Source organism: Corvus brachyrhynchos, unplaced genomic scaffold (assembly GCF_000691975.1).
Source record: "Corvus brachyrhynchos isolate BGI_N302 unplaced genomic scaffold, ASM69197v1 scaffold452, whole genome shotgun sequence".
NCBI classification, from domain to species: Eukaryota; Metazoa; Chordata; class Aves; order Passeriformes; family Corvidae; genus Corvus; species Corvus brachyrhynchos.
In genome coordinates this window covers 64,426-65,171 of record NW_008236764.1, presented here as the reverse complement: position 1 = coordinate 65,171, position 746 = coordinate 64,426, and the positions used below count along the sequence as shown (strand labels likewise).

At 64.1% G+C, this 746-nt stretch overlaps 1 protein-coding gene across 1 annotated transcript in view; it reads left to right on the top strand.

The window, feature by feature from the left end:
* Positions 1-10: 10 nt before the first annotated feature.
* The window catches only part of VIL1 (villin 1), an 8,967-nt gene continuing 8,231 nt past the window's right edge, over positions 11-746 (top strand). The window contains exon 1 of the mRNA XM_017727290.1: positions 11-712. The gene's annotated coding sequence lies outside the window, so the exon portion shown is untranslated. The remainder of the gene's footprint in view (positions 713-746) is intronic.

The following is a 746-nucleotide window of genomic DNA, read 5'->3' as shown; positions in this document are numbered from 1 at the left end:
GGGTTGCGGCGAGTGGCTGTGCACAGTGCGGGGGACACGGAGCCCCCGGGATCGCCTGAGTCCCCTGGGAGGGGGGGATGCTGCAGGTCAGTGCTGGGGGAGCACCCTTGGGTTGCAGGGTTGAGGTGTCACCCCTTGTCTGGTGCCAAGGGGACACCCTCACGCTCGAGGACAGCCCCCCCGGGCTTCCTAACTCCTTCCCCCTCCTCCTGGGAAAAGGTCCCTGGTGCCACAGGGATGGTATCCTGCCTCTTAACAAGGAGGGGGTAAATTTACTGCGTAGGCTGTGCCCCCTCCCAGCTTTGAGACTTCAGATGAGTTTGCTCCAAAGAAGGTATCAGGCCTTCCCCATATAGACTGGGGGGCACTTGTGCGCCCCATCCTCCCCCCCAGTGCCCGGCAGTCTGCTGCCAACATGCAGGCACTGGGTTCCTGGGGGGGATGTCTCTTAGCTGCCCCCCTCCCCCGTGCCCTCATTGGCCCTGTGCCTCCCCTCATTAACGAAGTCTCTGTCCTCCCTGATGGCTGCACTAATTACTGAGTTCATTAGTGGCCCGGCTGGGGGGCCCGGGGAGGGGGTGAGCCCGCTGGGGCCGGTGTGGGGTCCCCTACCACTGTGCCGCACTGACGGATTCAGTCTCTGAGCAGAGGGCGACAGCGGCCACCCGGGTGTTCCACCCCACCCAAAACTCACTGGAGGTTTTGCACACAGGTAAGGGGCCCACGGGGACACTCGTGTGGGGGGC